Below are 27,830 nucleotides of genomic sequence, written 5' to 3' on the forward strand. Positions count from 1 at the left end.
TCGATTAATATTTATTAAAAAACGTACTCATATGTTTACATATTTGTAATTAAAATTTCCGTGGTCACATATCCTATTGAGTTCCCCTGATTTTGAAGGTATCGATTGCTGTCACTCTACCCACTTTGTTCACAGGTTCGCCTACAGGCTGCTAAGTTGCAGAAACGATTCGAATTGCCAGCACAGCCACGATATTGATAACAAACGCAACGGCGTCCATAGAAACCCCACCTTACGCCAGCTTGGCAGCCTCTACCACTATTACCCCTAATAATGGGGCTTTGGCAATTAGGACGTCCTGGAAGAAGATATTAAAGAAATGTATAACGAGTTTCATGAGGATCGATTAGTAGACACTTACTTGGTGTATTTGGATACTGAGCTTGTGCCTACTCCAGGAAGAGCCATACAACCACGATGAAGAAGACGGCGATGAATTTCATGTTGAAGGAGTTAAAAAATTTAGCTGAAGTAGTTTGTGAGTTGATATTCAGTTGTAGAAGCTTGGGCTGTTTAATAACACTGGATCACAAATTCCGGCAACAGAGACGTCATTATGAAATTCCTATGTAAAATCACCCCCTGATTCCGAAAATCGAAGTTATTTTTAATTCTATGGTAACGTTTTTGAGATACTTACGAATAACGGTTTTTTCCAATAAAAAAATTGGGTCCACTTAATCATATATATCTCAAGAACGAATTCAGCAATTCCAAAAGGTTTAAAGCTTTTAAAAGGTAATACAATTTGCTATAATCTGTGCATACAATACTTTTTGCTAGATTCAAAGATAACAAACAATCATTACGGATTTTTTCAAATCTCGAAAACTTTTTATTTTTTTGCAGATCCTTTTTTCTCTCTCTAAGCTCTGTTTTATTACAAAAAAAATAAGCTTTCATTCAACAAAATCGGTGATCTAATACAAAAGTTATAAGCATTCAAATAAATATATCCATTTAATACTTAAGTACCCTCTTGGTACATATGTGTTAGTATTGGTATATAAGTTGGTTAGCAGGTAGATTTTCGAAGGTTTATTAGATACAAAAAACTGTTAGTGTCATTTTCTCAAAACCAGGTACATTTAAGGCAGGTAGCGTTTTCTTTGTGGAACTAGGGAACCTTTTTGTCTAGGTAGGCTTAAATTTATATGGTCTAAGTATAAATAACAGTACATGCGCCTTGTTCCTTCATAATATCTGCAAGGCTCGCCGGATACTGTTCAGTTTATAATTGCAGGATATAACCCGTCATTTACTTCAAAATATAATATGAATAAAAGGGCGTGAGAGTTTGAGTGTACAAATGATTCAGATATGTTCTGCTTCATCTGCGGTCAATTTATCGTTAAAAGGATGCGACGTGTGTTTTCAAATCCTTTGAAAGTTACATACTATAAGTATTTTGGAATTAAGCCTAAAAACCATGGACACCGTATACTGTGTGCACCACATGTCGAGTCGAATTGATTTTTTCGGAAACCGGAACAAAAAGGTGCGTTGTAAAAATTAGGAATTTGCTCCCTTTTAATGCATAGCTGACTAATTTCTGACGCCACCGTGGTGTGATGGTAGCGTGCTTCGCCTACCACACCGTATGCCCTGGGTTCACACCCTGGTCAAAGCAACATCAAAATTTTAGAAATAAGGTTTTTCAATTAGAAAAAAATGTTTTCTAAGCGGGGTCGCCCATCGGCAGTGTTTGGCAAGCGCTCCGAGTGTATTTCTGCCATGAAAAGCTCTCAGTGAAAACTCATCTGCCTTGCAGATGCCGTTCGGAGTCGGCATAAAACATGTAGGTCCCGTCCGGCCAATTTGTAGGGTAAATCAAGAGGAGCACGATGCAAATTGGGAGAGAATCTCAGCCTTAGATCTCTTCGGAGGTTATCGCGCCTTACATTTATTTTTTTTTTTATTGACTAATTTCTGAAACTATCTATTTAGGCGACATATGAAATTTATTACACCAATGAAGTGGCGGGAACCAACTTGCCATTCAACGGACTGCTATATTTGTAGTACAAAAGTACTTGGAGTTGGAAAGTCAAGAAAAGTAACCTATGCGAGCGTATCTACATTGTCATTACCAAAACTATATTCAACATAAGCTACATTGCCAGAATCAAATTTGCCTTTAGTTCCGGTTCCAGTTTCATTGGCAACGGCAGTATCTGATTACGCGACATCATGTTGTACTGGATTTCAAACGGAAAACGAAAGAAACTCTTTGTCACAAGCACAACTCAATGATTGGATAAGGGATTTGGAATTGTCCAAGAAAAAGGTCGAACTACACGCCTCTCGTATGCAAGAATTTAAATTTGTTTCATTCGATGTTAAGGTAACATATTATAGAACTCGTTACGAACAATTTTCCAAGTACTATACGAAGGAGGACAGTGTTTGTTACTGCAAAGGCATTGCTGGTCTATTCAAACAGTTGGTGAACCATATGATTCAAAAGAGTGGCGATTGTTCATAGACGGCAATAAATTAAGTTTAAAGGCCGTATTATTGCATATTGGCAACCAAAAGCCATCTATCCCGATCGCGCATGCAGTAGATACGAAGGAAACGTATGAGATAATGCAAAAATTGCTAAAATTAATGAAATACGAAGAACATGATTGAAAAAAATGTGCCTATCTTAAAGTCGTTGGAATGTTATGTGGTCTACAAAGTGGATACACAAAATACTGTTGCTTTCTATGCAAATGGGATGGCCGAGCTCGTCAAGACCACTACATAATAAAGTATTGGCCAGGATGAATCGAGTTTCAAGTTGGGGTGGATAATATAAAATACTTCCCACTTATAAAGAAGGAAAAAATAATTCTGCCTCCGCTCCACATCAAGCTCGGCCTAATCAAAAACTTTGTCAAGGGATTTTTGTGGGACCGCAAATAAGGAAAATGATGACCAATAACCATTTCAAAGAATTATTGTCACCAGTGGAGGCAGCAGCGTGGGATTATTTTGAAAAGGTCGTTTTAGGCAAACACAAAAGTCCTAACTACGAGATGACAGTGAACGACTTAATCAAAAACTATGCGGAAATGGGTAAATAAAAAAACATATTTAAGACCGTTTTCTCCGTTAATTTTAAAACCTATCTGCCCAATAAACAAAAAATTTATATGAAAATTTTTAAATTTACATGAGAATATATAGCCCTAAATCTGAATTCATCGTCCAGTTCCGAACAAACAAGAACGAGAAAAATGTAAACAAAAAATTTGTTCTGAATTGAAAGATATATCCAGCCTAAGAAAATTATATACTAATGTGTCACTTATGTATTTATCTAATTTACTTTTTTATTTTCTTTCAGGAGTAAATATGTCTTTAAAAATTCATTTTCTACACTCACATATAAATTTTTTCCCGCAAAATCTTGGCGACGAAAGTGACGAGCATGGCGAAAGGTTTCACCAGCAAATGAAAATGATTGAAAGTGAGTATCAAGGATTCTGGGATGTCGCTATGATGGGTGACTACTGTTGGTTTCTCATAAGAGAAACCGATCCTAATCTAAATAAGTGTCAAAACAAGACATATAACTTTTTCAATTATAAAATAAGATCATAGAGTTAAGACAGAATCATATGCACATATGCTATTATTTGTAGGGTACTTAAGTTTTATTATATGGATGTATTTATTTGAATGCTTATAACTGCTTATGAAAACTTACGTTTTTTGTAATAAAACAGAGCTTAGAGAAAAAAAATCTGCAAAAAAATAAAAATTTTTCGAGATCCTTCCTCGCAAAGTACAAATTTTTTTATATTTTTACAAAAAAGATTGAAAAATTCCGTAATGATTTGTCGTTATCTTTGAATCTAGCAAAAAGTATTGTATGCACAGTTTATAACAAATTTTTTTAACTTTTAAAAGCTTCAAACCGTTTTGGAATTGATAAATTCGTTCTTGAGATATATGTATATGATTAAGTGGACCCATTTTTTTTTTTTTTTTTTGAAAAACAAAAACGGTTATTCGTAAATATCTCAAAAACGTTACCATAGAATTAAAGATAACCTTGGTTTTCGGAATCAGGGGGTGATTTTACATAGGCATTTCATAATGGCGTCGCTGGTGCGTTTTGGCTGTAAACCAGTGTAATCTTTAAACATAATATTCCCACTCTCATCTACATATAAAGCTAAAACTTCATGTGGCATAGACACCCAAACATTCCTAAACTGACCTCGTTTTTGTAGAGTCTTCTTTACCTTTAGAAATTCTGGTAGCTTTGTTAAGCCGGAGTCATTGGTGCCGTATGTCGTATCGCCGTATCCGTATCCCTAACGTAATCAGCTGTTTATCGTTACGACGGTAAACCAAAACCCAATTGGTTGGCTACGATACGGTTACGACCTTAGCGGCACCAATAATCGATTGCATTGATTCTCATAAGGTTGGTCGAATCAGCTGTTATAAGGTTACCGATACGGTTACCGATAAAGCACCAATGTCTCCAGCTTTAGTTGGAGGTGGTTTTTAGCTGTTTGATAATTTAGAGGTACCTGATATTTCTTTCCATCTTCAGTAGTAAGAGATTTGATGGCGACGGTGTTACTCTTTTGATCCTCATCTGCTACCAATTCAATTTCAAGCTGTAATCTTGACTTTATCCACTTATCCAAAACTTAGAAAATTGTTGATTTATAATATGTGTCGAAATTTAGGAGTAATCACTGCATTCATCTAAAGCAGAAGTTTTTATTGAAATTTACACAATTCACATGTGATCAACTATGCTAAAACAGAAGAATCAGCAATTAAAGTTTTTTATTTCCAGTACTAAGTATTTCGATCGGCAAAGTATTCACAACTTGTATTCATTAATAAATTATATTTAATAGTATAATAACTTCAAAGTTAAATTAAAATAGAAGATTTTATTATAATTTACACAATTCACATGTGCTCAGCTTACTTTCATATACTCAGAAAATGTATTCCTCTCATTGACTTGTCCTAGCACCTTTCTTTTCCATTCTCTTCCCACTTCTTCGTATCGTCGTGTTGCTTTACATAAGGTGCGTACGCATATACCTATAAACAGAATAATACAAAGCTTACATGTATGTATTTGAAATAATTTTTTTTTTTTCGTAAAGAACTCCACGCCATGAATAACTGATTAGAGATTGGGCAACTTGGAGCAATAAACTTGAAATATATCGAGTACTAATTACGATCGCCCACCGTTTGGCTCAGAATGTTTTACCGCCTCTGAACTGTTGTGAAACCAATTTTCAGAATTGTGGGGTTTGAATGCATAAGTAGTTGGGGTTCATATAATCCAAGTTACCCAATCTTCCATCATATCAATGTTATTGTTATTGTTATTATATATGCACAATAAATTCCTCTTACAATGTTTTTAAAGTGATTTTGTATGCATTCGGCATTAATACAACCATATGCATACAGAATTAGTTCAAAGGGAGTAACAGAGTATGCATGAACTCTGTTGCGTATGAAATAAACGTGCATTGATACTGGCACGTATACATACATAGGTCCAATTTACGCCTCAACAATCGATGTTTTATGCATACGTTTACAACTGGATGGTGAGTACCCTAACCAAGTTGATTCCCAAAGCTAAAAAGATTATTATTACATTTAAACCAAATAAAGGAGACGTTTTATAATTGCTTGCAAATCGGTTGCTATTTATTAAAAAAAAGAACTCATGTGTTTGCGTATTTGTAATAAAAATATCCGTGGTCACATATCCTATTGAGTTCCCCTGATGTTGAAGGTATCGATTGCTGTTACTCTACCCACTTCGTTCACAGGTTCGTCTAGAGGCTGCTAAGTCACAGAAACGATTCGAATTCCCAGCACAGCCACGATATTGATAACGAAGGCAACGTCGTCCATCGAAACCCCACCTTACGCCAGCTTGGCAGCCTCTACCGCTATTACCCCTAACAATGGGATTTGGCAATAGGACGACCTGGAAGAAGATATTAAAAAAACATATAACGAGTTTCATGAGGATTGATTAGTAGACACTTGCTGGTGTATTTGGACACTGAGCTTGTGCCTGCTCCAGGAAGAGGCACAACCACGATGAAGATGAAACCGACGAATTTCATGTTCAAGGAGTTAAAAAATTTAGCTGAAGTAGTTTGTGAGTTGATATTGAGTTGTAGAAGCTTGGGTGTTTAATAATTGTTGTAGTAATTTAGTTTAAATTAAAGGGTTTTATGTGAAACTTTTAGGACTTGCGAATTCTTGAAATTAATTGTTTTTATAATTTTACATTGTTGTGAATGTTTAAGCGCTTTTGTAACACAATCGAATGAATTGGAACAATTGAAGTTCTGCATCTGATTTATGTACCTGCAAAGTATTTATGTTTTAAAAATTTCTGTTATTAATTTAATAAGCTTGCGTGACCTAATTTAAATTTTTAGTGACCGAATTAAAAGCCGTATATGACAATTGAGAAATAATAACAACCCAATTTATTTAATAGAATAATAGCATATAGGGCCAGGTCACATCTTGACGCCCGATCGATGAGCTTTGTAACAAAATAAACAGCTATATCCCTGATCTCTCCAGTTTTTTCGCCTCGCGAAACCTGACATTGTCACCGACCAAATCATCGGCAACCTTATTTACAACATGGACGCGCCAAATGTCGACCAAAGTGAATATCCACGTCGATGGCACCACGCTACCGACTGTCTTACACCCTAAAATCTTGGGTGTGACGTTCGATCAGGATCAACATTTTGGAGAGCACGCAATTGTACAGAAAACATAGAGCCGTAATAAAATCCTCAAAACTCTTGCCGGCAGCACTTGGGGTAAAGATGGAGAAACACTCATTACCACTTACAGGTCGGCCGATTGCATGCTACACGTCCCCGATATGGTCCAAAGGTTACTCATTGGAAAAAACACAGGCCTGCCAAAATACAACCCTCAGAACAGGTACGGGATTAAGGGGTCATCTCCGTAAGCATTACGAGGAAATATAGCACCTGAAAATACAGCCGTATGAAGCAAAAAAGCACAAGCAGGTTCTCAGCGATATCCACAAACAGGCGTCGGACCTCTGTCAGGAATTGCCCGGCAAATACGGTACTCAACGAAAAATACCCAGAACTAGCAGAGGAGGAACGCACTCTACCTAGGGAAACGCGCGTCAATCTAGCTCAACTTCGATCTGGATACTGTAAAAGGTTAAGCTCTTACCTATTTCGAATCAAGCCCGACATACAAAATATATGTTCTGCTTGCAATGTGTCCCCAATGACACCAACCATCACCTATTGGATGGGGTGAAGCACTGCTACAACGAGAACAACAACATGGGGATGACACCATAATCTGAGAACGATACTGGCGTGGAATTTCAGGACTCTTGCAGGCAAAGGCGCCGATAGAGGGATATAACTCAAAATGATATATAGCCATGCTTAACCTCCTAAAAAGCAGCCCAAGAATTTTAAAATACATACCCACAAGTCACTGCAAGCTTAATGCAAAAAGTAGGCATATGGTCTAATAACCTCTGTCGTTTCTGCTAAAGAACACATTTTTATCGAATGTCATGTCGTCGCAAAAAGAATACTAAGGATGCTTGGATCGCTAAGACTAGATAGTAAACTCATACACTCTCTGAATTTCCGCAGGGAGCTTGGCATGGAGAAGTTGCTGTGAATAGTATGAGGGCACAATAGACCCAAAGGTCGTAGTGCATTACATCACAACAATCTATCTAACTTCCCTTCTTTTTATAATCGACGGCTGACTGGAATATGACCCTATGTCGGCAGCAAGTTGACAGTGTCTCCAAACCGGAAACCGTATATAAATTCTTTGAACCCCGCTTTCAACTTATTTTTATCGCTTTGATAACGTTTATGTAATTTATCGATGACTTATCGGCTTGTTATCGACGAGCTAGGCGCGTGTTATCCATTATCGGTTTGTAATCAACTAAGAGATATCAATTTGTAATCCATAACAAATTGCATTGGACCGTTAAAAAAGCTATCAGTTTGTTATCGAAAATTATAGATTTGTTATTGGAGTTTAACCGAATGGTTTTCGACAAGTTATCTTTTTGCTATCGATTGTTATCAATCAGATACTGATAAATCCCAAACATAAAATCAATAACCCGGCGATAACAAGCAGTGATAAGAAACCAACAACTAGTCGATGGTTCGGCGATAACACGCATAACATGGTGATAACAAAGCCAAAACACGACGGCAATTTCGTTATCGGTAATAAGTTGACAGAGAAACGATGACTCATCCATATTGGTTGCAAGAAAGTACGAAATCAATTCAAAAAGATGAAGAGGTGATCCCTTAAGATTATCATTTACATTGCCGCAGGATTTTCGTTTTGAGATTCTTTGTTTTTGAATTTTCTTGTTCTTGTAGCAATAACGATACTCCGCGAAAGTTTTGGGGAGTGTTATCAATGTTGATATTCCCGAGATAGTCGGGCTTCTACGTTAACGGTGTTTGTTTCCGGAACGTACCGTATTAGGAGGGAGTGCGACAAAAAATTGAGGCAAAAATACAAGAAAAAATACACGAAAACAAAGTAGTGTCATATAGGCATTATTAGTTTATGTTTATGTTTATTGATAAGAAGTATTAGTATAGCAAGATTATTGATCTTTTATAGTACAACAAAGCAGGAAAATATTAATAGTGGTATAAAATTAAAAAATTACAAAATATTAATAAGCATGTATTAAAAAGTATGTATGTATACAACGGAGGCTTATTCAAAATAAAGCTATTTAGTTTTAATGTCGGTATTTTAAAATTATATAAAATTATATATGGCCAGCCTATGTCTTAAGTATTAACTGAGAAATAGTTATAGATAACATTCTTATAGTTGCATACACTTAAATTATTTCTTATAGAATTGGGAATAGAATTCTAGGTACGTATAGTGTTTACGAAAACTAGTTTAGTCGACGAAACTGATTTAAATGTAAGTACGATTAGATCATTTGTACGAGCAGATCTTGTGAAGGTAAGCTTAATATAAAGGTATAGTGGCGTTTTATTAAGAATTAGTCGATAAAAGAAAATGCAGCTCCTGGCTTTAAGATAGTCAGAAATTTTACATCCCAAAAGCGAGACACGAGATATATGATCGAACTTTTGCAATACATACGCGTAACGTGTAATATGGTTAAAGGCCACACCTATTTTATGAGCAGAGTGCGAATCTAGCTTATTGTAGATCAATTCAACGTATGTCTAATAAGGTAGAATTAGCTGAACAGCCAGTTTATGCCTTATGTTATAGGGAATAAACATAGCCGATAGCCGCAAGTTCCGCAGGGCACCATATACCTTACCTATGGCAAGTTAACGTAATCAACATTTGTTAAACTTGAGTTGATTACAAGGCCAAAGTTCGTAATTTTATTCACTAGCGTAATTTGGGCCTATGTAGAGAGGTGGTACCTATGTAGAGAGGTGAAATTCTCATCTCAATCAACTTTCTCTTTGAGATAGGCAGAACAAACGTGTTATTAGGTTTGAGGCACAGCCCGTTATTATTAGTCCAAAGGGAAATAGATGAAAGGTCAGCATTAAGTTTCGAACACAAATCATCAACCTCATCAATGCGTCTAGACAGGTAAAGTTGAACATCATCCGCATCAGTATGCATACTGACGAATTCGCAGAACGTAAAAATATCATTGATGAATAAACTAAATAACAGTAGGCCAAGTATTGATCCTTGTGGTACACCGCAGACTACTTCGCTAAGGCATGACATTTTGGACCCGATCATTACGCGTTGATATCGGCTAGTTAAATAGCTGTTGATTAATGCCAATGAATCATCACTAAATCCAAAGTAAGCCTTTAGCTTAGCGCAAAGCAACTGATGGTCAACGGAGTCAAATGCCTTAGAAAAATCAAGTAGACAAAGTAAAGTTACAAAGTTTTCATCAAAGTGAGTGCAACCATGCTTGGCCCTACAACCAGTCTGAAGAGGTGACAGCAGCTGATTATTTTGTGTGTGGTTCGTGATTTGGTCGGCTATTAATGCTTCAAAAGCCTTGGAGAAAGCCGGCAATATACTTATAGGGCGGAAGTCGGAAGGAGTATCGGCAGTTCATAAGTCATTATTGCTAATTAAAACCTGATTTAATAGAAAGGAAGTTGTACCAATCCTATCCGAATACATACCCGGCGCGAGTATAATTCCCCATTCGCATTCAGGTACACCCCTAGTGTTCAACGTATGCTATATATTCGACCGATTTCATCATTTTTTTCAGACAGTAATATGTGCAATATACGAAAACATATGGTGAAGTTTGAAGCTTCAATATGATAAATTAAGGAAGATATGACAAAAATCCTCTTTTCTGAAAAGTCGGTTATATGGGAGATATATGCTATAGTGGTCCGATTCGGCCGGTTCTGGCAAATGTCTAATCGAACACCTAAATATACCCGCTTACAAAATTTTATCAAGATATCTCGAAACTTTAGGGACCAGCTTCCATACAAACAAACAGACAGACGGACAGGCGGACATGGCTAAATCAACTCAGCTCTTCATCCTGATAATTTCGGTATAATTAATGGTGGGTCTACCTATTTTCCTTTAAGGACTTACAATTATGAGATTCGTGACGAAGTTAATATACCATTTCATTTTCATGAAATGTATAATAAAAGTCTAGACAAAATTGTATTAAACACAAACGGACGTTTTATTTTATTAGTAAAACATCCAAATTTGCAAAACCGATGAAGCCTGTCCTTGAAATCATGTTTCTCTGTCCAGGATTAGGGGAAAGAATAAAATAATTGATTTCAATATCATACACATATTTGGTCTTTTATTCCAAATGATAGAAATAAAGTGTGACCGCTTTTGATTTCCGGATGGACCTTATTTGCGATTCGTCCACGTATTTATAAATAAACAAACAATTGCAAAGAAACTTTTGTTTTCAAAAGTATAGCATTTCGCTAGAATATCAATAAATACATTTCTGTTATTTAGGTAGAGCTAATTCAGCAAATTAAAGAGTTTGTTCAGCGAACTAAAATAAACAAAAACAAGTAAGGGTGTCTAAGTTTGGGTATAACCGAATATTATATACTCAGCATGAGTTTGAGCTGTACAGTTCATTTGAGATAAATTACTTTTTCGAATTTCGTTACGAGGGATTTTTGAAGGTCTAGAAACGTTTTGTAATGCTTGATCGGAATAGGGGCGTGGCTTCGCCCATTAAAAACCTTTAATTTTTCTTCGAGTTATTGTTCCCGAAATATATAAAATTGTTTGGTCATAAAAGGACGTGGCACAGCCCATTTTCAAAAATTAAAATTTTTTTTGTTTTTTCTTGTTATAATTTCACTTGCAAAATAAAACACCATTGATACAAAGCTCTGTTTTGCAAAGATATAGCTTATTTTATTCGTCCACGACCCTTTTAAAAATCTTTTATATAAAAATGGGCGTGGTACTTCAACGATTTCACACATTTTTCGTGGAAGCATTCTTTATAGTAATGGCAACCTCTCTGTCGAATTTTGTTACGATAGGTTTAACAGTTTTTAATTATGATTAATAATATTTGTTAAATTGAAATTACCACATGTGGGCGGTGCCGCGCCCATTTTCATAAAATAATCAAGAATCTTTATATCAGTGCACACATGAAACTTTAACAGTCTAGATTAATTATTTACTAAATAATCAGGTTTTATGTGTTTTCCAAAATGTTATATATGTAAAAGTGGGCGTGGTTACCATCCGATTTCCCTAACTTCTAATAGCGATGGGAGATGCGCGCCAAAGACCCCATATACGAAATTGCAATATTTTATTCTCAATATTTACCCAAGTTATCGTGTGCACCGACAGATAGACGGACGGATGGATGGACGGATTGGCGGACATGGCTAAATCAATTCCTTTTTTCAACCCCAGCATTTTGATGTATGGAAGTCTATATTCATCTCGATTCGTTTATGCCCGTTATGTTACCAAAGTTAACACACTCTGTGCGCAAAGCTCGCTGAGTATAAAAAGAGTAGCTTTAACTTAAATTTAGAGGTACTTTTGTTATTTCAAATTCTTGAAATCGTATTTTTTATTTACACGTCTCAAAACAGATAAAACTCATTAAAAATACGTTCATTGTACACATGTCAACTTAATAACATATTTTCAAATACAAATGGGCAAGTCCATGGTAACGGGCGCGCCGCACGCATTTCAACCTGCATAGAAGAGAACAAGAGCTGCGGACTGAGCGAACATTACTTATTTATTATATTTAAAGCAACAATTATGGGTACCTCAAAAATTTAAGTACATATATTTGACAAGGTTCGGACGCGACAAGAAATAAAAACAAATTTTAATGCTTGTGAAAGTATGCAAAAATTAATGAAGGAAGGGAAGAACAGAAGGTGAAATAAAGACCCAATGAGCGTAATTTTTCGAAATTTGAAATATCCTTTAAAAATGTTTAACTACGGTTACGCACGCGACATAAGAACTTGATGACTATATGATATTGAAAATATATTCCTTGCGAGACATCAAGTCTTAGGTCGAGTAGAGTAAGCAAAATTGTTCAAGTTGTTCAAAAATACGGGTTTACATAACCATTACTTACAGTACTCGATTCTACGCTGCAAGTATTTTCAATTGAACAAAAAGTGTTACAAAGCTTATCTTTGTAAAATGAAAAGAAATATAACTTGCAACCCGAAGGCATTTTATGGATTTGCAAACTCTAAACGCAGGGTGAAAGGGTTTCCATCATCCATGAAATTCAAAGATAATATTTCCAGCGATGATCAAATTACGCTATTGAGACCAAGGTTTCACCTAATGAATACCCATACCATATTGATTCATGTTCTTCAATCAGAGCTCCATTTATATCTTCAGAAGATGTATTATCTTATTTTTAAACTTTAAAAGTATCATATACATACGGCCCAGACTGGATCCCGACACACTTTCTTAAAAAATATGCTGCAAACATGTATCAGCCGCTAACAGATTTATTTAATTTGTCTTTAATTTATGGAGTTTTCCCAACAATGTGGAAGGAATCTTTTCTTATACCGCTTCATAAAAATGGAAGCAGGTCTTTAATGGAAAACTACCGGAGCATAGCAAAGTTATCCGCTATCCCAGAGTTATTTGAGGCTATTATTACCCACCACCTAACATTCTCTATTTCCTCCATAATTGAAAGGGCAAATCACCTATCACCAATTTACTAGAATTTACCACCCACGTTTCTAATGGATTTAGAAAAGGCCTTCACACTGATGTAATTTACACCGATTTCAGTAAAGCTTTCGACAAAGTATCACACCCATTACTTATTCATAAGCGCGGTCAACTCGGTTTTCAACCCCGTCTTATATGTTGGATTTCTTCGTATCTTGGTTATCGTACGCAAAAGGTAATCTTTAAAAATACACTTTCTGGGGTCATCAATGTTTCTTCTGGTCTTCCATCTTGGTCCGATTCTGTTCTTGTTGTTCATAAACGATATATCTAGTACAATTAAATACTCAAAAATCTTGATGTACGCAGACGATGTAAAACTTTTCAAATCATGTGCCTCACTTGAGGAACATTCCTTGCTTCAAATGGATTTAAATCACTTGGTTACCTGGTGCAATGTAAATTATATGCCGCTCAATCTCAAAAAATGTAAATTCATGTGTTTTTCTCGGAGAGTTTCGCCACCAGCTTCATATACAATTAACAACTATAGTCTAGAAACTGTTAATCATTTTATTGACTTGGGAGTCATGATGGATTCCAAACTTAGTTTCAATCTTCATATTAATGCTACAGTGAATAAAGACAAAGGTGTTTTGGCATTTGTTAAACGGTGGTCAAAAGAATTTAACGACCCTTACATAGCTAAAGCACTTTTTACAACATTAGTTAGGCCAATATTAGAATACGGCTCAATAATTTGGAATCCGCGTTATCAAGTCCATGCAGACAGTCTCGAATTAATACAAAAACAATTTTTACTATTTGCCTTAAGAAATTTTCAATGGGACTCTTTAACTAATCTTCCACCTTATACTAATAGATTAAAACTTATCAATCTTCCAACTCTTGCTAGACGAAGGGAAATGCTTGGTCTAATATTTATGACAAAACTTTTAAATGGATCAATTTCGAGCCCATTCCTTCTGAATGAAGTGAACTTTGCCGTTCCCTCTCGGACATCGAGACACTTCAAACCTCTTCTGCTGAAACAATGTAGAACGAATTTCGAACAAAACGAACCTTTCCGGCGTTTATGCCAAGATTATAACTCTCACTCAAACATATTTGATAGCTCGGACAACCTTTTTTCTATGAAAAAGAGTGTTCTTACCTCTCTTAATTAATGTATAATACGTTTGCTTCTGTTCTCTTTAAGTATTACGCTTGGCTGATGAAATTTCTTCTGTAGCTGAGAAGTCTCAGATCGCGACGCTTGACAAACCGCTCCCCATCAAAGACTCGGCAAAATGAAAAAAAAAAAAGTTATTGTATATATATAAATCGATCGCGTGAACAGGATTAGCCTGGTTTCATTGGGCCACTTGAGGGCAGCGCGCTGCCACAACGTCCATTAAAAAAAAAAAAACAAAAAAAAATTTGCATACCTGGAATTTCGAATACGCCCATAAGCGGAGACGTATACTGGTATATAACTTTCCCTGTGTTTATTCTTCGATAAATTTTATGGAGGGAATAGAAAAGAAGTACAAAATAAATCAAAATTAAAAGAGGCCATAATAAATCCATGGAAATTTGGATAAGATATTCCCATTTAACCGTTTCTAGTCGACAAATATATTCACAAGAAAAATGCTTTCTTTTCGTCTTCATATGAAATTGTTGAATACACCAATAACCAATAAAAACCTACATTAAACGTTAAAGTTCATATCATGTTGAAATCAGAACTGATTTTAGATTTTCCTCAGATAATCCTCTGTATATATAAATTAAAAAAGAGATACAACAATTTCAATTTTCGTCATATTTTGTAAGATTTCTCTAACATCACTCTAGGAATCAATTAACAGTTCATACACGGCTGAAAGCGCAAAATGCCCTCTTTCTGACAAGATATAAGTTTTGTTCGTTGGCTAAAGAGAAATAAAGTTATAGGTCATTATATGGATCAACTAATGGACTTCACAAATTTTAGACACCAATAAGAAATGTTACCCGAACTTTCCGGAAATATTTTAGTAAACAGACCTATTTAACATCTGAAAGCTTTTTTAATTTCAAGTCGAGGTTTGCTTACTAGGAAAATAATGAGGATAAGGGCAGGATAAGTTTATAAAATCTCCGTTTTCCGAAGTTGTTTTAATACTAAATAAAAATCTAGACAAAATTTTATTAAAAGCAAAAATGTATATCTGGGTTTAACAGCGCAACAATATAAAGAAAGGACGTTATATTTTGTTAGTAAAACATCGAAATTTGCAAAACCGATGAAGCCTTTCGTTTAAAAGAGAAACATGTCCACGATGAGGGGAAAGAATAAATTTTTGGTTTTGACATCACACACATATTTCGCCTTTAATCCCAAGTGATAGAAATAGAGTCTGGCCACTTTTGATTTTCGAATCGTGATGGACCTTTTTTGGGATTGGCCCACACATAAATACACAAACAATTGCAAGGAAATTTTGCTATGAAAAAACATAGCAAAATGCGTTATTTCATTTCGCTAGGATATCAATGAATACATTTTATTTGTTATTTTGATAATGCAAAATCTGTTTGTTCAGCAATTAAAACAAACAAGAAACAAGTAAAGGTGTCTAAGTTTGGATGTAACCGAATATTATATACTCAGCGTGAGTTTGAATTGCTTTTTCGAAATGTGTTACGAGGGAGTTTTTTTTCGAGGCTCTAGAAGTCTAGTTTGATCGGAATAGGGGCATGGCACCGCCCATTAAAAAAAATGTCTCCTAATTCCCTCTTAGATATAAACTTGGTAAGTAAAATACATATATACAAAACTATTTTTCGCTAAGATATAGCTTATTATTCTAGCGTACGACCCTTTTAAAAAACTTTTGTATAAAATAGGCGTAGTCCTTCACTGACCTCTTTAATTTTTCTACAAAGCATTCTTTATAGTAAAGGCAACCTCTCTGTCGAATTTTGTTATGGTAGGTTTAACGATTTTTGATTTATGGTTAATAATATTTGTTAAAATGATATTACCACAAATGGGCGGTGCCGCGCCCATCATCAAAAAAAAAAAATCAAGAATTTAGTATCAGTGCACACATCAAATTTTAACATTCTAGATGAATTATTTACTAAATAATCAGGTTTTATGTGTTTTCCAAAATGTTATATATGTAAAAAGTGGGCGTGGTTACCATCCGATTTCCGTCACTTTTAATAGCGAGGGGAGATGAGCGCCGGGAACCCCTATACAAAAGTGTAATATTTTATTCTCAATATTTCAAACGTGTGCAATGACAGACAGACGAACGGACGGATGGACATGGCTAAATCAATTCCTTTTTTCCTCCTCAGCATTTTGATATATGGAATTCTATATTTATCTCGATTCGTTTATGTCCGTTATGTTACCGAAGTTAGTACACTCTGTATGCAAAGCACGTTGAGTATAACAAGGTTGAACTTGTGTAAACTTAAATTTAGATGTATTTTGTTATTTCAAATGCCTGAAATCTTATTTTTTATTTACACAACTCAATTAGGTATAAATAGCGCCCACAAAATTTACCTCGGTATACTTTATACTTTAAAATTGGTAGAAAAGGTTTTAAATTAAAAAAAAAATGACTCTACGAAATCAACTCGCGATGCTGTTTATGCTGATTAACTGCCCTGGGCATTTTTGTATTATAGATGGCGAATATATAACTATAGAGGGTAGCCCACATACAGTTGCAATACTTAAAGATGAAGCCTATGTATGTGTTGGTTCCATAGTTAGTGAAAATTCGGTGGTTACAAGTGCTCGTTGTTTATATCTTACACCTAAAAACAAATTCGACATTGTAGCTGGTGCAACCGACATATACATAGAAGAAGGGCATCGACGCAAAGTGGTGGTAATACATTATGATCGTCAACAATCAGAAGTAAGTTGTGCTGATTTAGCTGTGGTTAAAGTGGATAGACCCTTCGACCTGAATGATGCAAAAGTAGATAAAATAGAACTTTGCGATGGTCAATTACCTTCGGACCCAACGATGAAAATTAGTGCATGGGTTTCGTTACCTGGATACAGTAGAACTGCTTCTTCTTTTCTCGAAACTAAGTCCATGCGAATACAAGACTGTTATTATCCAAACTCACTACGTAAACTAATAATTTATACTAAACGTAACGAGTGGTTTGGAGAATCTGGAACAGCAGGCGTTCTGAATGGACGACTTTGTGCGGTGGCACAAGACACGTGTTGCGACGTAAATTTCCAGTGCGTATATATAGATGTAACATATGGCAGTGCTCGAAAATTTATAACAGACAATATGTAACTGAATTGTGTTATTATAAATTGACTGTTGATTGGAATAACTCGGCTGAGCGCCTAATTTCGAAACATTTTGAAATAGGGCGTTTTCGAAACAGCAGTTGAGTTATGGTGATATTCCCCTCAGCAGTCGAAGTGATGATATTTTTTTCTTATATCATGTAGAAATAAATTGTAATAATTTTAAGTAAATAAATATTTTTTATTGTATGCAATGAAAGTGTGACGCATTTAAATGAACTAAGTTGTGAGGCCAAAATTTTATCACAACTTTAAATTTCCCTCGTCTGTGAATAGATGATGAGATGAAAACAAAATTGCGAAATGACTAATTTAAGTCCCTGGCAAACTCCATGTAAAAAAGCTGATCCAACGATTTATATGGAAGTCAATCTAATCGGTTATTGAAGCCATTGAATAACACCTTAGTCATAACGATACCATAGCCAACCAATTAGGTTTTGGTTTTCTGCCATATCCATAATCTATAAAATTTTTGCGTTGACGAATTTATTCACATTTTGGGGATTTTATTTTTCGTTTTGAAATTTTTCGTATTTTCTATTTTATGAAGACATTTTTTAAATTAAGGCACCAATAAGCGATGCCAATATATATTTACCTACGATTAAGTGAAAATATGATTACGAATTGGGCATTATGAATATGGCAAGTTAACCCGGGCCTTTAAAGAGTCGATATTTTACCAAAATAGGATTTTACTTGGCCAATAGTTGTCGCTGGATGTCCAACTGATCGAGCTTTTTAGAAAACCCTCGGAAAGCGGTGCCACTATTTAAAAACAATACTTGGAGTGGGACTACGCCTATTCTCCTGAAATGAGAAATGGTTTTGCGTTTGCCGGAAAGGAGAATTTTTAGAATGGTCACATTCTTGTCAGTGTGTCCCCTGTAAGAGATGGGTGCACCAGACGGGATGTTCTTGGCTAAACTCTACGTTCTCTTAACATTTACAAATCTTTTGTGACTCCTTGCTGTTCACGCCCAAGAGAGTCCCGTAGCCTGCGCTGCAGCGCCTACTACCCTCTAGCAGCTCCGCTGCTCAGCAAGCTACAGCAAGTACCCACTGCTGCTCGCGCCCCACGACGCCGCCAGCTAATACATCCTACCCATAACTACGATCTCCGTAGTAGGGTGAGTAGCGATGCCGAGCATCAGCCCCTGTCCCCGTCTTCTCCTCCCCCTATTTTTAACACTAGCATTCGAGTAGGTCAGGGAAACAGGGTCTTAGTCCTTACCACCTTTTGCACCGTTTGCCAGCACAGAATATATATGTTTGCGATATCTGCCCAATGCAGCTCCTGCCTTGGACGGTGGCACTTTCCTAGATGTCAATACATATCTGTCCGGTCAGGCGATGTAAATTTAGAATTCATCAACATCTACATCCCTCCTGTCACCTGTTGTCCTTTTGGAGACTGCCTTGACATCAGCGCACTACTCACTGGCGATAATCGCGTTATCTTAGGAGACTTTAATGCCCACCACGATCTAACTTACAGGCGGAGAGCAGGGGCGAGATTTTGGCGGACCAAATAGAAAAAACGACGTTCTGCACGATAAACGCATTCGTATGGTAGGAAGGTGTTACAGTTCGTCAATATATCAATCGTGAGCGCAGGACTAGTAAACTACGCCAACTGGCAGCCGACGGGAAATTGGCATCCGACCACCTACCACCATTACTTATCACCATTGAGAAACGCACTTTCATTAACTTCATGAAAAGAAATTGGGAAGATTACAAAACTTATACGGACAATCGTTTTGCTGCCCTCTCTATCCCGACTGATGCCCGTCAAGGGGAGTGTGCTTTCCACAAGGTCATTGATTCAGCTTCGGTTCGTTTTTTTCCCGCCTGAAGAATCCCGGAAATCGGGCAACATTTTCCAGCGGAGGCCGCAACTCTAGCGAGAGAACGTGACCTTATAAGACTGCACGACCTCTAGGCCCTCAAATAAGGGATATAAACCAACGCATCAAATTGCTGGCGCGGATGAAAACAATCGGGCGAAATGGGAGGAGCACTTAAAGAGTTGTAACCTCTCTGCTGGTGTAGGTAAGCTATCGTCCACAGTGAAGACCCTATCGAACCAGACTAAGCACAATGACAAAATCTCCATCGCCTTTGGCGATAAAGTACTGTCGAATACGAAAAAATGCGCGAACGCTGTTTGCTTTTTGCCGACAATATGTAATGCATACTACGGTTGACAAAGTCAGACGCCGGGCCAACAGACGCGCACACAAGCATAAATACATCATGCTAAACCACCTAAAGCAGCGGGCCTAGGCGGCGTAGCCATGCCGGTGTTTAAAAAACTAGGCAAAGAGGGATTTAATAATCTAGCGCATGTCCTTAACCTGTCCCTGTCCACCTTCGTCATCCCCGGAAAATGGAAAATGGCCATTGTGGTTCCGCAATTAAAGATGAGAAACATGAGCCAACATAGGAGATTCTTACTGTTCGATATCTCTCCTATCGCCAGTAGCCGAGATACTTGATGCTATTCTATTTCCCTACTTCACTGCAAATTTGCGTCTTGCCAATCATCAGCATAGCTTTCGAAAACTACAAAGCACTACCACCGCGCTAAACGCCAATAACACGCAAATAAATTGCCGTTTAATGAAAAACCCCACCATAGGACAGTACTCGTTGCGTTACACCTGTCAAAAGCTTTTGATACGGTCAACTACGGCACTTTACTGCAAGACCTGGAAGGGTCCCCCCTTCCTCCAAGTCTCAAAAGATGGACTGCAAATTATCTGTCTAGTCGCCAAGCATCGATGCAATTCAGGAACATAACATTTAAACCCAGAAGAATTAAATAGGGGGCACCACAGGGTGGTGTCCTATTCCCACTTCTGTTTAACTTCTACATATAGAAGCTACCTTCACCACCAGAAGGAATCAGTTTCGTTTCCTACGCCGATGACTGCACAATAATGACCACAGACCCAGGCCCACACATCAATGGGCTTTCTAATAAAATATACCGCCATCTTCCTGGTCTCTCCAGTTTTTTCGCCTTGCTATATCTGACATTGTCGCCGACCAAATCATCGGCAACCTTATTTACAACAGAAACGATTTAATATGACCATATTAAACATTGTAGGCCATTCCGTCCTAGTTTTATGAGGAACTTAGGGTCACCAGAGCCTCGGCTGCTAAACATCTGGTTTCTGACTTCTGCGGGGGAAGGCCTACACTAGCGGGTAAAAGACATATGAGTTCAAATTAAGGGTATGATGCTTGGTCGGGAATACCCTACATTTTTGTATGCGTAGCTCGACAGTTCTCCATCTCACCTCCTCTATCACACAAGCTAGTTCTTTGTCTTCATCTCCCTCTTCTTTCTGCCACTCACTTCTCCTATATTTCCCTCTCAATTTCTAATCTTTAGTTTTTCCTCTTTTACCTTTCCTTTTTAACTTTCATCTTCATCCTCCTACTCTCCTTATTTTGGTTACTATTATTAATCCCTTCCTCTGTTTATTCGAGCACCGTTTCCCTTTCCCTCTAATATTCCTGTTCATATTTCCCCTTCTTCCCCTGCCCCACTTCGTCTCTGTCGAATTTAAAGTCTATATATTATTTCGCAGGTATAGCGATTTTCGATTTTGCCCTGAAGAAGGCGCGTGACCGCTCGGGCTCCAAAACTATTTATAAAATATTTCACGCCAGCGGTTACAGCACGTCTTATCTCCGAAAGGACGCCTTTCTAGGACGAGGTTTCTATTTAAAAGCATTATTTCTCATTTTTATCAAAAGAGAGAGGGGTGTAACTATTTCGCACTGATTGACTTACTACATTCTTTATTCGATCGTGCATAATCGGGTCACTAGAAGTCTTTAAAAGAGGTCACGCAGTCGTCTTAAATAATTAAACAAAAACTTAATAGTAAAATATAAATATTTATGCTTCATTTCATAAAAAAAGCATAACAGAGGAAGTGGTAAGTAAAATTTGATCAATAGTAATCAAGTACAGAGAAGCCTCGCCTAACGTACAGCTCTATTAGGCGGACACCTTTCTTGGACGGGCAGCTTTTCATGCGCCAAGTTTTGGGTACAGTTTTAAGAACAAATTGCCCTTCGTTAGGCGGTCATCCTCTAGGCGGTCATGCTCTAGGCGGACCGTTATTTGCTATAAAATGGGATAAAAAAATCCACTGAGCAAATGCGAACCTATTATTGACGGACATTGAGAACTGTTTTCATAACAAATCAATCGAAAACCTCCTTTGGATGGACGCAAACTCCTCTTAAGTGGGCAAAGTGTGATCATATATGTGGTTGCATACATATGTACATATTTTCCAAATGAAAAAGGGACTCTCCGAATAAAACCGATTTTGTGTTCGAAAAAAATTTAGTTTAAGTAGTGTCATAGTGTGATTCGCATAAAATGAAATTTGCATTAGTAAAATTTCGAAGGTTAAAAAGCGCACCAGTAAGTATCACTTTCATGTAATTCAAAACTAAGGATTGCCTAATTGCCGGATTGCCTGAAGTTAAGTTGAACTGGCCGGACCGTAAGGACCTCATACAAACAGAACGTGTCCACAGCCTTACCAGAAGTTTATTCGACGACCAAATTAAAACCTCCTCAAAAACCATAACCTATGAAATAACTATGTACGTCCTGTTGGAAAATACTAGACGTTTTCTAGGGCATATGCCACTAGGTTGTTCTAAACCTCAAAAGTTGATTTGAAATTATTTTTGACACCTTGCAAACCCACGCTTGGTTTCACACCTTTCCTTTTTGGTTGATCATGTGCAGATATTGTCTCGTTTCCCAATTCATCCACTTTTTTGTTACCATCTTTTCTTATATGACGGCGGCCATATAACGTTTGAAAGCTTCCCCTTGCCCCAAATTCTTCCTAGTGCTTATTTGCTCTCTAATAAACTTCTAGTTGTTGTGCTATGCCGACACCTCTCTTGCCTAAGTGGGCTCCTCTCTTGGGCGGATAAAAAATGGCCAAAGGTGAATGTCCACCCAAGAGAGGTTTCACCATATATGTAATACTCCTATATTGCTACAAAAAGCTAGGTACATTCCCAAACATCAGAGTGCTGATATATTGCTGTTTAAACGTATTTGTTTTTGTATTCAATAATCGAATGGACTAAATTTAAATTTTTTCTTGTCACACTTATGCTGTTACAATCACAAAAACTTTATAGGCTGTCTTGTTTTGATCTCGAATTCAAAACACATTGCGAGCATTTTCTATTAGCAATATAGGAGTATTACATATAGGGGTTTCACTGTAATAATAAAATAAAAAATTTAAAAGAGGTGTTTTAATTTTTTTATTATTTGAATTGATTCAATTGATTTTGTTGCGCCAGCGTTTAAAAATCTCAACAATGTGAACTTCTGCAACAATGTATATTATAAATTCGCAAATTAAATTTCCTTAAAAAAATTTGCACATAAAACCCCTTGATTAGCACTTGAAAATTATTCACAGCTCAAGCTTTTACAACTCAATATCAACTTACAAAGTACTCAAGCTAAATTTATTGACGTTATCAACATGAACTCGTTGCCCTTTTCTACATGATGGTTGTATGCTTCTTCCTAGATCAGACACAAGCTTAATTTCCAAATACACCAAGTAAGCAACTACTAATCGATCCTCATGAAACTCGTTATATATTTTTTAATATCTTCTTCCAAGACGTCCTAATTGCCAAAGCCCCATTGTTAGGGGTTAGCGGTAGATAAGCTGGCGTAAGATGGGGTTTCGATGGACGACGTTGTGTTCGTTATCAATATCGTGGCTGTGCTGGCAATTCTCATCGTTTCTGCAACTTAGCAGCCTGCAGGCAAGCCCGTGAACGTAGTGGTTAGGATGCAAGCTACTGGATACCTTCGAAATCACTTAATTGACTAATGACAATGGAAAATTTATAACAAATATATATACAAATGGGTACTCGTAATTTTAATAAATATTAATAAATATGCCATAAACAAAATTAGATCTCTTATTCGCTTAAATCAAATTGTATTTTGGAAACCATTGAAACAACTCAAATCGACAATTTTCAATTCATTAGAAAGTTTGATAATTAAATGTCACTTTTTATATTTGTAAAACAAATAACTATTTCTTTCCGAAAAAAGCATATCTATAATATAAAAAAAGTCGGGTTTTTTTTCCTGACGCTATAACTCCAGAACGAACGAACCAATTTCCACGGCTTTGCATTCGTTGTATAGGTCTCGGGCTCCGTGAGGTTTATAGCAAAGAAAATTCAGGATGGACGCACAGGGTTTCGAGATATAGGCCCAAACGTGGACTCGGGTACCCCTAGAATGTGTTTATAGAATATGGATATCAAATGAAAACTGTTGATGAGTGCTTTAGTAGAGGGTAATTTTCGTACCCCTGGGTGACTTGGGTCTCGAGATATATAGGCCAAAACGTGGACCAGGACACCCTAGAATGTGTGTGTATTATGGGTACCAAATGAAAGCTGTTGATGAGAGCTTTAAATTAATTTTCATTGTGATATTCGATTTAGTCGCATCAACCTTGCAAAACTGATAAATATGCATGCGAAGCCGAAATAAAGACATGAATTAATAATACCCACATACCTACTTACATATGTCCTACTCGATTTGCCTGAAATTTGGTATATAAATTTGCCTGTATTAGTATTTACGATGCCTTTTTCCGGGAATTAGACCAGAGACGGACTAGGACTGGGATTAAGACTAGGACTAGAACTGAGACTGAGACCGAGACTCGGGGTGGGATTGGGACTGAGACTCTGAATGGGACTGGAACAAAATACATACCACCCTCTGGGACTGGCAATAAGATATGAAGAAGAATGAGAAAAACTTGAGAGAAGAGAAAAGAGAGAAGGAGACTGAGAAAGAGATAGAATGATACGAAAATGGAGATAGATGAAGCGAAAAATACGGAAGGAGGAGTGAACACAAAGATTATGAAAAAGTGTAGAGGGGCGAGGTCAGAGTTAGACGGAAAGAGCTTATTAAAATGTATGCAAATTTAGGGCAGAACAGCGTCTGCCGGGTCTGCTAGTACATACATAAATAGAATAAAAATTTTTTTTAGCAAGAATAATTTTAAACTTGTGGCAATTTCGAAATACGCCAATAAAAATAAGGTTTATTTTGAAATTTGAATCAAGTGCGAGTTAGCAAGTTTGGGTAAAGTGTGTAAAATAACAAAAAAATAAAATAAATATAGTTATTACAAAATTTTAATATATAAAACACACGTGTCACAATATTTTTGGCCGCGATGGACTCCTAAACTACTGAACCGATTTTGAATTTGGTTTGCACCCCGTGTGTAGTTTGCTCCAGCTTGAGAGATAGGATAGGGTATATATCAATTTATAGTCGCAATATTATTTTATTGCAAATTTTTTTATTTGTTTATACGTAATAATAAAACGTTACGTATGCGCAGTGGCACTCATATTTTCAGGTGGTGCGGATAGACTTCCGTGTAATTGCTTGGTGTTTAATTAAACAACCTGCTTATCAATAAAAAATATTATGGCGAATGATATTAAGTATAGCACATCACCAGGCCCGCCGAGATGGTGGGGTGGGGGGGTAGTTTCTGGGGTGGGGGTTTCTGGGGCCGCTATTTAGAGGTCCTATGACATTTTTTTTAATTCAGGAGAGTCTTTAGTTGTGTAGAGGGTAATTTTGATACCCCCGGGTGACCAGGGTCTCGAGATATAGGCCAAAACGTGGGCCAGTGGGACTGGGACTGGAATAAAATACATACCACCCTCTGGGGCAGGCAATAAGGGATGCAGAAGAATTAGAAGAAATTCAGAGAAGAGAAAAGAGAGAAGGGAAGAGAGAGAAGGAGATTGAGAAAGAGATAGAATGAAGATAGAGATAGATGAAGCGAAAAAGACGGAGGGAGGAGTGAATAAAAGGATTAGGAAAAAGTGAGGAGGGGGGGGGGGGGGGGCAGAGTCAGACGGAAAAACTTATTAAAATGTATGCAGATAGGCCAAATTTAGGGCAGGATAACGTCTGCCGGGTCTTCTAGTAATCATATATAAATGTTAATTAAGATCGATTTATGAAATGTTAATTAAGATCAATTTATGACAGCACTATTAGTTTCACTCAAATAGTCGAGATCAGCAGTAAAACACCGGTACATTGCAAATGAAAAAAATCAATGCACTTAGCGTTTTGAACTTTAGGTTGACCGCGATCGACCCAATTTCCACAAATACACGGAATTTTAGATTAGCTTTTCAAGTAAAACAAAAACAATCAATAATGATTGATATTTGCAAAAATACAAGCGAGCGCTTAGAAACACGTCCGAACAGCGCGAAGGTTGACAGTTGTACTTTATTATTACTCCCTTTTCCGCGTTCAACACTTATTAGTTGAATCAGATTTGTGACCGTATTTACGTATTAGGTGAAGCACAGTTTTGTTAAACGCAGGTATAAATGAAATTGACAGGCATTTTAAATATTGCAAGTCAGTCCACGTTTTTTGACTGTTACATGACAGGCCTTTATGTTGTTGTTGTATCGATAAAGACACTCCCCGAAGGTTTTGGGGAGTGTTATCGATGTTCTTGGTCTTTTGCAGGATATAGAACCGATACGATCCTGCAACAAGCACCATCAAGGTATACTTAAATCCAACAATCTCGGGAACAATATCATATGACCACATTGAGCCTTTTCGGCCATCCCGCCCCACCTCTAGTTCTATGAGGAACTTGGGGTCACCAGAGTCTCGACTGCTATGGAAACATCATTCGCCACGGGTTGGGGAGGTTAAAAATTGGGTTGGAGAAGCTATAAATTGCGCCGGCATCCGTTTGAAAGGGTTGTGCGTTTTTACAAACCTATAACGGTCTTGAAACTTCTGCACTGTTTTGATGGATGCCATCCCAACATGGTCCCGAAGTACATTATTCTGAATCAGCTATTCCAAACACGACCAAACCCTTACCATACATAATCCCAACAACAACTAGCCCAGACAAAAATCATGACTTATCTTAATAAAATTGTCGATCTTTTTTCAGGATTTTTATATATATGTACACTAGGTTCTGTGGCGTATATTCTATTGTTATAAAAAATGTATCTAGTCGGCGTTTAACATTGTAGGGAGTTAGCTTTGTCTTGTTTAATCTGATCTTGTAGGGAGTTAGCTTTGTCTTTCTTAATCTGATTTCGTCGGGGTTTCCTCGCTTTTTTTCGCCTCTAAAAACGATCTTGACCATAATCTTAACAAAATGTGCTTTAAACTCGAATATACCTGCATTTATTGTGATGCTAAGATAGATGCTTCGATCCGCTTAGCCATTCGAATGCCCCGCTGCGCGCTTTGTATTAAAAAATATATAGCACTTATGTTTATATCGATGTCTTTCACATCCAAATATATTTTGTGGTTTGTTTCCTTTAGAGATTCTTTTCAGGTGATGGGTTTAAAACTCGGCCCACTACCGAGATTACGGGATTGGCGTAGAGGGCTTCTCACTTTTTTAGGTTTAGGAAAGCTTCACCTCTGCTATTTTGAGTTCTGTTTAATCTTACTAAATAAAGTAAGTACCTACACTACTCGACTTAACTTATAGTTCACACATACATATTTTGCTAACCACCCGAATTTCACAAAAATGTTTTAAATTCATTTCATATCACTATTTTACTTCATCCCCAAGTAGGCTAAGTTAATTCCACTGACCTCCTTTGCTCTTTTCAACAAAATAATCAAATTATTTCCTCTTGCATTGTCAGTGGCTCAGTATTATTTTTTAGTTTTTCCTCCATTGACCCTTTAAATGCATTAGATAGCCGACGGACATGCGGAATTGTAATGCAAATGTAAAAGTGAAGAGAAAAATAGAAAATTGAATTGATAACCACTTCTTTCGCTTTTATTTTCTGTCTCTTTTTTCAAGAATTTCATTATTAAATTTTCCACTTTATTTGTTGTTTTTCGGCCTTCAATATTTAAATTATTAAGTTTTTCGAGCTCAAGGCCACGCATAAATAAAAACCAAATATTTTATATCTTTCAATAAATATACTTGTTTAATGTTAATCGATATTTCGACCTCAATCTGAGATCATCTTCAGGACTGAAAAGATTACAAAACAATAAAAACATCAAAAAGTGCATTTTACGTACATCCTTATAACACAACTTACACTCTTGGCTGTGCCTGATCGACTAATT

General features: G+C 36.8%; 1 long non-coding RNA gene across 1 annotated transcript; it reads right to left on the reverse strand.

The window, feature by feature from the left end:
* On the reverse strand, positions 1-27,830 carry LOC137239359 (uncharacterized). Its single transcript, XR_010949336.1, has 6 exons — positions 27,803-27,830; positions 27,336-27,732; positions 4,946-5,064; positions 4,533-4,713; positions 362-389; positions 1-298 (listed from the first exon to the last, which is right to left on the reverse strand). It is a non-coding gene; the product is annotated as an uncharacterized lncRNA (long non-coding RNA).

The sequence above is a fragment of the Eurosta solidaginis genome, chromosome 2 (assembly GCF_040869045.1).
Source record: "Eurosta solidaginis isolate ZX-2024a chromosome 2, ASM4086904v1, whole genome shotgun sequence".
NCBI classification, from domain to species: Eukaryota; Metazoa; Arthropoda; class Insecta; order Diptera; family Tephritidae; genus Eurosta; species Eurosta solidaginis.